Consider the following 10,926-nt stretch of genomic DNA (forward strand, 5'->3'; position numbering starts at 1 on the left):
ATTTATGGTCATTTTAGTGCAATTTTTACCTTTACACTTCCCTAAAACGAACTTAAACATTCCAGACGGAAAAGTGTGTATAAACTCCCTGCACCGTCCTCCTTGGCGGAGTGGTTAGCACAGCGCTACGACGCTAGGGATCCAGTGTTCGAACCCCGGCCAGGGCATGGTGCTCTTTATGAGTGTCCCTTCATCAATTTCATAATATCATCACTCATCCTCATCGTAGCGATAAGCTAAAATTGGCAGAAGAGCGACGTAAAATAACCTACTTTAATCAATCAATAAACTCCCTGCTTCACTGGCTGGGCCATCGAGGCACTAAAATTAATGGACTAGGTTGTGAATGCAGCATTTTTATATAGCTTCCCATAAACGTTTGTTTCTACGTTCATGGGGATATTTGTGGGAAATTTCGTGATGTCAGACACAAAAAGTAAGTGTATGAGGCAACACTTGTCCTTGTAGGCGGGGAAGGATCGAAGGAGGAAGTGCATTACGCAGTGTTTACGAACCGGCTATTTGGTGCATTTGAAGAGTGAGCAGTAAATGATTGCTTAAAGTGAAGTGTCTAGAAACAGTGAGACATATTTAATACCTGGAAATGGGGAAAAGGACTAAGGTACCACAATGTTTGTTACGTCTAACGCAGCACATAAGTATGTAGTGTAGTCAATATTTGCAGTATTGTAATGTTGTCTACAACTCGCAACTCCGCCGTGAAAAAGAAATCTGCGTGTGTATGCACAGACCTCTACCCTCTATACGATTTCAGATACGTGGAAGTTTTCATTAGTTGTAGTAGGATTACGGGGAGGAAGGAAGGGGCGACAGCTCCGAAAAATACTGTTTTAGTTCGAAGTTATCCTACCAGTCTTAGTTTAATTCTTACTTAGCCTGGCTTTTCTTCCACTTTTGGCCATATGCGTGTGCAGTTCCTCTGAGTGGCATTTTCCATGTTTCCTTGCATTTTACGTCCTTTTTTTTTTTTTTAAGGAATACTGGGCCAAAAGAGTGTTATGACCCCCACCAACCCCCCTTTGGCACGCGCACTGGAAGTCGTATGGAAAAGCGTTAATTTTGTGGAGGTTATATGGAAAACTGTTACTTTTGTTTTGACACTTGTTTGAAAATTGATGGAGGTCATGTGGAAAAGTGGTAATTTTGTCTCTTCTGTACTCTAGTACCATTTATTTTGTTATTAGTCACCGATTTCCCAAAAATGTCATGGGACTTTATATATATATATAACTTCTGTCTCTGGTAACTTAAAATGCATTACAGAAAACAATAAAATTGAGAGCGAAGCGAACAAGAGAATTTTTAGATCCATATTTTTGCAAACTGTAGACAATATTGATATAATATGGCAGGAAAAAAATCATGGAGCACCTTGGCATTCTCTTTCACATTTTTTTTTCATTTAGATCGTTCGGCACCCAGTGCCAAATGCTGCCGCCCCCTAGCTATGGCTCTGAACTTGGCAATACTGTAAGAAAAGCAGACATTGCGAGTGAAGCGAGCAAGAAATTTTTCTGAAATGTATTTTTATTTGTATGAAATTTGATATTGAGGAGGCAATTCCCCGTTGTGCCCCCTGCAGGTGTTCTTGGCTGTCTGGAAGAAATAATACAAGAGAGGCATGAAAACTAATTCCATCTTGAGTATCCTTGTGTCCTGCTACTCTTAGACTCTACTATAGTCTTGCTTTCTTTTACCTAAATGTTTTACCGCTTGGCCTCCTAGAATTGATTTCTGTCCAAGGTTGGGGAGGGGCAATTACCATTGTCCCCCTGTGGTTGCACCACTGCACCCCCTTCCCTCAAAGTTGCTTTGAAGTTTAATTGGCTTGAAAATACTTTATTTTCTTTTAAGAGTATAATATATCGTTAAATAATTCCGATATGATTCCTCTACACTAAATTTCTAAGATGAAAATTTAATAATGTATGGGCATAGACATCTGGAAGGAGGAGCAAGGATGGCCACACCTCCCCCTTAGAAATTGAATGTCAACCTAAAAGTATATATTTCACACATCATTTGATTTCAGTCATAGTAATTTACATTAATGTGGTAATTTCAAATTCAAGTGGTGTTTTTTGAAGGGGCAACACTATTATCGAGGTAATATACCCCATGGAAAAAGCTTGTCCCTCTGTGGAAAAATCTGTTGACATCCATGATTAGGGCTGGGCAATTGCCCCCTGTGCCTATGTTTTTAGCTAATCGTGACGATGAGGATGAGTGATGATATGATGAAATTGATGAAGAGACGCAAAGAACATACCCACACCAGGATTCTAACCCAGGAACCAGGCACAGCTCGTGCATTATTTTCCTGGGGGTTCACCGATGTCATATGACACATATTCAGTTTCCGCAAATAGACTTTCTTCTGGAAACAAAGGGAAGGGGGCTTAAAAGATTGGTACATTTTTTTTTTTTTTTCATAGAATGAGGGTTCATAGCAGAGGTGTGCGTATAAATTTAGGGCTAAAACTAAGTACAAATTAATTGTGCATCTATGAAAGAAATTTCGGGTTTTATGGACGTCATGGACGTCCTCAGGATTTGTTCCAGGGATGGGAAGCAAGATCATTTTTTTCCATGGGGGACAAACGAGGTACATTTTTCCTTGTAATAGTGCTGTTCTCTCAAAAACAATCCTTCAGTCCCTGCAACGTCTTTATAATAATCATCATAAATTACTATGACTGAAATGAAATTATATGTGTGTAATAAATAGTTTTACGTTGAGATTAATTTTTCCAGGTGGGTGTGGCCCCTTTTCCCCTTCCGGAAGTCCATAAATTATAAAATGACTAATCACAATGGTCCTACAATTATTAAAGGGAAATGGCAACCAATGGCATGTACGTACTAGAAACCTGAGACCCTTTCATTGGAACGCTACAGCTTTTTTTTTCTTCAAATTTGGAGTTGGTCGACCAGCACATGCTTTATCTCTAATTTTCTTTCAACAGACGAGAAGGTATGTTTCCGTTAATTGTATGCATTTTAGCGGTCATTTTTTACCTGCGCAGACAGCAACACCTACACTGCATCAAATGACGTAACATAGTCCATCCTTTGGAGCATCAATACTTTGCAACAACTATCCAAGCACTTCGAAAATTACAACCTTGAAACATTGACACCGACATGGTTTGTCACGTCTTCCTTTCTTGTCTAAGATCGTGCCATTCTTTTACTTTCACATATCCGAAGTGTTTCCATCTTTAAGAAAAAAGTCTGAAAGCATGCACCAGTTCTTTTAGTAATGTATTTATTTTATTTTAATTCATCGTGTCTAATTCCAGCTTTCTTTCATTTCTACTCATCCTTCTCTGCCACAATTTTGCATTTATGCCAAGAAGTTCGGAACAAAAATTATTCAACAGAGAAGATAGAATATGTAACGAATGCGCTTCAAGCTTGAACCTCACAGGGCAACACTGGAAGGGAGAAACCAGCTGGGCGTCACTCGCAGCGAGGACAGTGTCTTCTGGCTTCTGCTGCTGCTTCTGAGAGAGCACGAACTGTGCATGACCGTTGGTTGGAGATCGAGGTTCCTCAGTATTCTTTGCCATATATTTTGCCCATATAGCTACCCTGAGCTTCTGCCCTGCTGCCCGAACCTTCAGTATGGCATGAGCTCTCCTGAGGGGGTTCAGCTGAGGGTCTGCACGAGGGCGGCCGATTCGCGGTTTCTCTTTCTCAGCAAAAGAATTTGCCATGTTACGGACACAAATACATAACTTCTTGTGCAGAAATTTTAGCGAAAAATTGTCAAAAGGTAAATACATTGTTTATTGTCCATTCTCGAGGTAAATGCCTTATATTACTGTGGGTTCACTGATCCTGTGCGCTATAAGATCAACCGCGCCTGCCAGGAACCCTGACGTAGTGCACTGTGTTTGTGCTAACAACTCCGTCATGGTCAGTCTTAATTGTAATTTGTCGGAAATTACTGTGACTTGAATGAAATATACAGGGTTATTGAAAATCTTTTTTGAGTACACCCATGGGTGGTTAGGTATTTCCATGGAGTGAAGGGAATGAGTTATACCCTTACAAAGTAGAACACAAGCTAATTTATTAACTGTTTATGTGGTCAATTTATTTTTACAGTTTCATTCAAACTATTCTTACATAGTCTTATATCTTCTTTTAAGGGCTGTTGTAAAAGCCACGAGTTGCATGCCCTCGTTGCTCACCCTTGGCATATACATTTTTACGTAGTCATCCCAAGATTTGTCGAATGTCATGGTTGATCTTTCAATAGGAAAGGGGAGGGGGTTTGCAATAATTGTGTGGAATAAACGGCAAGGTCATTGCCTTTTCAAATTTAAAAGCTTACTACAATACCATAGAAATTAAAACGACCAAAAAAGAGAATTAAACTGTTCCATACGATGAGAATTATGAAATCTGATTAGTTTGCATTTCTCCTGTAAATAAATATAACAAATTGACATATATGAATTACAAAGTAAAATAGGCCTAATTAAGTTAATATGCCTTACCTTACTTGTACAGAAACTTTAGGCTCCCTGTTTTTGTGGCGAATTTGTGAAATCTGCAACTCGTACATTTCTTTATTTTCTTTTATAACTCCAAGAGGTCAATGGATAATAAGGCGAAACTGCACATCCGCTATTCTCCTGTGTTGCAGTGATCGAATTGGGCCGGTATGAGCTGGTATGGCATACCGGTAGTAAATTAAGATGCCAAAAAGCATACTGGCAGTAAATTTTTAAAAATTTACTTAATAAACTTTCTAATTAGTGTATTTATTTATTTATTTGCTTATCATTACCTATTTACTAAAACATGACACGTCCGTGACTCATATTGTTTTAGGAACTTCTGCAGTGTTGTTGTGATATAAGAGAGAGAATGTGAATTGATGTATTATTTAAGAAATCACACGCAAAAAAAAGGATTGTATTAAAAGACAGGTCTGTGCACACGAGCATAGCAGCAGTAATTTATTTCCAATTCGACCACTGCTCTCAACTGGTACTGTTGTATCTGGTACATGTGCAAAATAATTTAGCTAAACGGAAACTTAAAAAATTAAAAGCGTTGTCTAAATTTTATTTTATTATAAATGCTACCAATTTACATGGCAATTTATCCTGGACTATTGCAGTTCCATAAAACACAATCAGTTCATTTCTAAGGCTTGTAATAAAAATACATTTGGATAAACTGTATTTGCAAGTCAGCAAACAGATTTGCAGGGAAAATGTTTCTATCCGAATATGATTTGAATTTTGTGGAAGTTTAAATACGATAAGTTCAGCAATGTTGAAAAATGCCAAGCTGCATGACAGGTTGTTAAAAAAAGAAAACTTCTGTATCTTTGTTCAGGTGCTAAGCCATACCTGGCTTCGCATGCTGTGACTGCCAAGATCAGCTGAAGCATGGCAAACACTACAGAACATAGTGCAGAGCTTTCGCTAAACACTGTACATCAAGTTTCAAGCAGTTCACGGGTGACAGCATTGCACTCAAAAGAAAACATAGCGTCTCTTTCGATGTGCTAAAGTTGGTGAATCCCTTGCCTATTCCTAGCTGTTTCATGCGGCGATTTAACTAATTTCACACAAATATGGGAATGTTCTGACTTCTTTTTTGGTTCTTCTCTAAAATATTTAAAATGTAATATTTTTATTACTTTTCTTTGTCATCACATATCTCGATGACCGGATGCCTCGCCACTGATATTTCATGGCACTTCAGGAAAGGGAACCCTCGGCATTCATTGTAGATCTTCAGCATATGAAACACATGACCGCAACTCATTCCAGCCTCAGTTTCTTTCGAACTAAATCTGCCTAAAAATATTTATAGTCTAATACTTTTGCTTTGTTCACAACAAATTTTGTGTTGTGTGTTATCCCAGTAAATTTCATGTGTGTTATATCTGCAATTTGTATTAATAATATATGTTTAAAAATCATACTTAATAGTTGACCAAATCTGCACTTCAGTTGACTTGAAGGGAGTGAATCCACAGAACTTATTCCGTTTCCTTTCAGCAGCTAGGTAGCGTGGGAGAGAGTACTTGTTTTTTTATCTATGGGAGTACATAAAGGACACCATTTACATCCCACTTCTACATGCAAATCTCAATGGGTTGAACGTCTTTAATTGTTTTGGCTGTGGAGTCCATAACTGTAGACCATTTGAAGTGAGTGCAGAAAGATATGGATTATTGTTTCGATGTTTGTTGTGTCACACATGGTGCTCATATTCAGAGCTCAAGACACTCTTCGTCCAGGGCTTGAGATTGAAAAGTTTTGAAGAGGAGGGAGGGATTATATCTGGTGGTAGACCAGATTGAGACTATACCGGGTGTAATAAAGAAAAGAATGTGTTAGACATTTTAATTGAGACCAATGGAAATAATAGGTGGTTGCACACTCTACTGTTAGCTTTGCATCCAGTTTTCACTACGCCATTCGGTAGGCCCTATTTTCAAATGAAACGGTTGTGTGAAGCAGTTCAGGTTCCAATAACATGAACAATTTACTTAAACATCAGCGTCATCACCAAAAGCAAACCCACACCCATGCTGAAATTCTGCTGACAATATTTGCAAATATGAGAATGAACTTGCAACGAGATCAACAGCGAAAACTGGATATAATGAATCAAATTGAGGAAGCAGGTTACAAAGCTTTTTTGTATACCTAGGTACATTCTAGAGTACTGCATGGGACCACTTTCACTCGATCATACTCATTTGAGTCTCCCACGCTCGAATGTATAAAATATATCATTTCAATGTGACAATAATCTTAGAAATACAGTGTGTCCCACGAACGGCGCAACTGGGAATTAAGAGTGGCGTTACTTTGTAACCGAAACATGTACATACATAAGTCATACACCAAATGTTAGCCCTGTCCAAGTAGATATTTTTAAACATAGAAACAACAAACGAGGTGCAGTGTTGTTCATGCAGTGTTGCGAAATGTAAGTGAAAGTGTAAATTTATTTTTCCACAAAGCATGGAAAATTGCATGTCAAACATTCGTACAGAAATGTGGACGTCAATTTCCACCTTGGGTAGGTGGACTATTTCGCCATCTATAGTTCAGAGAAGAAAACCGATCGTTTTCGCGTATAGCCAATCCTGAAATGCCTCGTAAAGGCGTACCGGTCCAAATGGGTGTTTTCAAAAAATATGAGGTACAGTGGCAACACTGTTGATGTTTGAAGACAACAAAAGGTGTGTTTAGTGATGGTCTATGACATGGAAATACTGGAAACGGGAAAAAAAGAAAATGAAAATTATGGTGAAAAAAGTGTTACTTACCTACTCCTGGCAACCATGAAATGCGATAAGAGCGCCCACCGAACGAGAACAAAAGAATCAGTTAGTTGTGTACTCAGAACTGTTTGAGCCGTGCATTTCGCATTGTTCATAGGGGAAGATTAGAATTGTTCTGTGAAATGAATACTCTTTGGGAGAGAGGGTGTTCATTGTGGAACATTATTTTTGTTCAAAATCGTACGCTAGTGTAAAAAATGTGTTTCGCGAGAAATATCCGAATAACAGTGTTCCAGAAAATTCGACGATATATTGACTTGTTTCCAGATTTCGTGAAACAGGATCAGTTAATGACAAACCCTCCCACAGACAACCACCAGTTTTGACATAAGGTGTGCTGCAGGATGTGGAGCAGAGAATATCACAATCTCCCAGGAAATCTGTTCGTAAACTTGCTGCACAGTCAGGTGTATCAAAAACAACAACTAACCGAGCATTAAAGCAATTGCACCTACATGCATATAAGGTACAGGCTGTGCAAGAACTGAAGGAAGCAGACAAAGGTGCACGTGTAAGATACTGCCAGTGGTTTAGAAATTTTATTAGAGACAATGGTGTGAATATTTTGGATAAGGTTTTTTTCACGGATGAAGCATGGTTCCACTTAAATGGATATGTCAACAGTCAAAATTCTCGACACTGGTCTAGTAACAATCCCCATTTGTTACATGAACAATGACTTCATCCACAAAAGATTGGTGTGTGGTGCGCGATTTCGCGGAGAAAAATAATCGGTCCATTCTTTTTCAACACAAAAGTTGACAGAATAGTTTATCGTGACCTTATCACACAGTTTATTTCTCTGTTGGAACGTGATGAACGTGATTGTTGGTTTCAACAAGACTCCGCAACATGTCACACGTCTAATGCAACTTTAGACATGTTGGCAGTGTTTTTTTGGCGATCACATTATAAGCAAAAACTTATGGCCCAGTCGCTCCCCGGATCTGACGTCTCCAGATTTTTTTCTGTGGGGTTATTTGAAACAAACAGTTTACATTAATAACCCAAGAACACTTGATGATCTAAAAATAAACATTTGCACAGCCATTAACAATATAAACCAATCAACCTTGCATAAAGTTGCTTCCAACATGATAAAACGTGTTGATGAATGCCTCAGGGAAAATGGTTGTCATTTTCTACATCTTTTGTAAAGCTACACTGCCTGTTACGGGCATTGCATGGTTGCCAGGAGTAGGTAAGTAACACTTTTTTCACCATAATTTTCATTTTCTTTTTTTCCTGTTTCCAGAATTTCCATAGACCATCACTAAACACACCTTTTGTTGCCTTCAAACATCAACAGTGTTGCCATTGTACCTCATAATTTTTTTAAAACACCCATTTGGACCGGTACGCCTTTACGAGGCATTTCAGGATTAGCTATACGCGAAAACGATCGGTTTTCTTCTCTGAACTATAGATGGCGAAATAGTCCACCTACCCAAGGTGGAAATTGACGTCCAAATTTCTGTACGAATGTTTGACATGCAATTTTCCATGCTTTGTGGAAAAATAAATTTACACTTTCACTTACATTTCGCAACACTGCATGAACAACACTGCACCCCGTTTGTTGTTTCTATGTTTAAAAATATCTACTTGGACAGGACTAACATTTGGTGTATGACTTATGTATGTACAGGTTTCGGTTACAAAGTAACGCCACTCTTAATTCCCAGTTGCGCCGTTCGTGGGACACCCTTTATATATGTGTAAAAATCCATCCTGGTAGTTTCAGCCCATAATCATCTGTTTCATTTTCACATTTCACTATGTATTGGTAAGATAGACTAAACTACACTTTGACGTGTGCATGATGACTATGTTTCAATTACGCTGCATCTTTTACTTCACGATCCATATTTGAGGGCCCGTTACCACAGACAAACTACGGTTATACATGAACTACTCTGTTAGGAGGAGATCACAAGATTGGAACACCATTGAAAGAGAGCAGTGGTGGAAGACCAGGAAAAAATGGTGAAGCTTGACTTCTATGCCGATCCAGGCAGAGCCAGGAAACGGCAAAGAATGATGATGAAATTGATGAAGGAACACTCACAAAGAACACCCATGCCCAGGCTGAGATTCGATCCCACCCAAGACCCTTGGCATCGTAGTATCCTTTGCTAACCACTTCACCATAGAGGTTGGATGTACCAGGTGGTTATAATTAAAGTGACGGTGTTCAGAGTGGTACAGCACGGGCTGTAATGAGAGTAGCAGTCTGAAACTTCGTAGATATGATAATGAAGCAATGCGCTCACGAATTATGCAAAAAAAAAAAAAAAAAAAAGTTCCAATTCTCGCCACCAGGGTAAAAAATGGCGCTGTAAGCATTCAAAACGTGGAATTTTCCGTAACTCTGACGTCAAAGTCGGTGACATTGCCTAACCATTGTGTGAGCTCCCTGGTTGTTGTTGGTGACGCTTGTTGCTTTTTTTCCTTTAGTGATGTGAATGTTCGCCGAACATTAAAAGTTTGATTTTTCCCGTGTAAAAAGCAATGGCTATTGCGAAGAAAGACCGTGCACTGCTAGTGAAGTTGTTTTACCAGAATGGGAGCAATAGTAACGCTGCACTGCGGAAATATCGCCAACAGAAAGGGCTGAGAAGAGGGCCCATGTCAATTAATGGGCTGAAGAAGATGATGAAGAAATTCGAGGAAACAGGTGAATTGGGTGTTGCACCAGGGAGAGGAAGGCGGCCCATCCCCGTGGAAGTTGTGGACGAAGTTGCTGTAGCTGTAGCTGACCGTGCAGCACATGCCTCAACTTCTGCAACCAGTGCTAGAGCTGTGGCACGTGAATTGTCACTCCCCTGGTCAACAGTTCGCAAGGTATTGCGGTGCATTTTACACTGGTATCCCTACAAGATTCAAATTGTGCACCAATTGAAACCCCAAGATATTCCACAACGCCGTGAGTTTGCCCATCGGTTTTTGGCACGCATGGAAGTGGATGACATGTGGCCGGGGAATATTCTGTGGACTGACGAGGCGCATTTTACTCTGGTCGGTACAGTGAATACTCAGAACTGTCGCATATGGGGTTCCACTCGTCCACATGTTGTGCAGGAACAACCATTGCACTCAGTTTACGTGACTGCATGGTGTGGGTTCGCTAGCTCCTTCATTCTTGGTCCGTTTTTCTTTGAGGAGATGACACCTCGAGGGCCTGTTAGGTGTACAGTGACATCTGCACGTTATAGGGACCTCCTTGTGCAACACGTGATTCCAGCTTTGCAAGAACGGAACTGTGAACACACCACCATTTTCATGCAAGATGGGGCAACACCACATGTCGCTCGCCACGTGAAAGATTTGCTGCGAGAAACCTTCACTAATGACCGCATCATCTCTAGGCAGTTTCCAGATGATTGGCCTTCCAGATCCCCCGACCTTAATCCATGGGACTTCTGGCTGTGGGGATATTTAAAAGATCGTGTCTATCAGGGACATGTCCGGTCTCTGCCTGATCTGAAGGCTAGCATACAACGACATGTCGCTCAGATTTCACCAGACATGCTGCGAGCAACCGTCGACCATGCCGTGTTACGAATGCAGCATGTTGC

At 39.9% G+C, this 10,926-nt stretch overlaps 1 protein-coding gene across 1 annotated transcript in view; it reads left to right on the plus strand.

Annotated features, from left to right (window-relative positions):
* Window positions 1-473: 473 nt before the first annotated feature.
* The window catches only part of LOC145998384 (NFX1-type zinc finger-containing protein 1-like), a 61,571-nt gene continuing 51,118 nt past the window's right edge, over window positions 474-10,926 (plus strand). Inside the window, exon 1 of the mRNA XM_083134791.1 lies at window positions 474-622. The gene's annotated coding sequence lies outside the window, so the exon portion shown is untranslated. The remainder of the gene's footprint in view (window positions 623-10,926) is intronic.

The sequence above is a fragment of the Lepisma saccharinum genome, chromosome 1 (assembly GCF_977018435.1).
Source record: "Lepisma saccharinum chromosome 1, izLepSacc3.1, whole genome shotgun sequence".
In the NCBI taxonomy this organism is placed as follows: Eukaryota; Metazoa; Arthropoda; class Insecta; order Zygentoma; family Lepismatidae; genus Lepisma; species Lepisma saccharinum.